Here is a 398-nt window from a genome sequence, read left to right as displayed (position 1 = left end):
GAAGAGGTTGATTTAAGTAGTCAACATCTTCATGAAATTCACAAGAACCTTGTTCTCAGAAGAACGTTTGCATATATGAGAAGTAAAGGAATGCATGCACACGCTTTACCAGTGCAGAGTGGGAAAAAAACTCCGATGATTTTTCGTGGGTTACATTAAGTTGTGTTTTGTATTGAACTGGTGAGCACGGGCAGCAGTATGATCAGTACATTGACCTCAAATAGAACTATTCAGCAGAACTTGTTATAATTATACATCTTCGAACACGACAAATTCAACTAGGCCGTTTTTTTTAATTATGAACTTTTTGAAGTTCATTTCCGCCGACGGTAAGACGCCGACATGTGAGGGAATCTACAAAAGTAGCATATCAATTCGAAGGAAGGAATAGTCACCAA

The sequence above is a fragment of the Hyalella azteca genome, unplaced genomic scaffold, assembly GCF_000764305.2.
Source record: "Hyalella azteca isolate HAZT.00-mixed unplaced genomic scaffold, Hazt_2.0.2 contig14917, whole genome shotgun sequence".
NCBI lineage: Eukaryota > Metazoa > Arthropoda > Malacostraca > Amphipoda > Hyalellidae > Hyalella > Hyalella azteca.
This window is presented reverse-complemented; position numbering follows the sequence as displayed.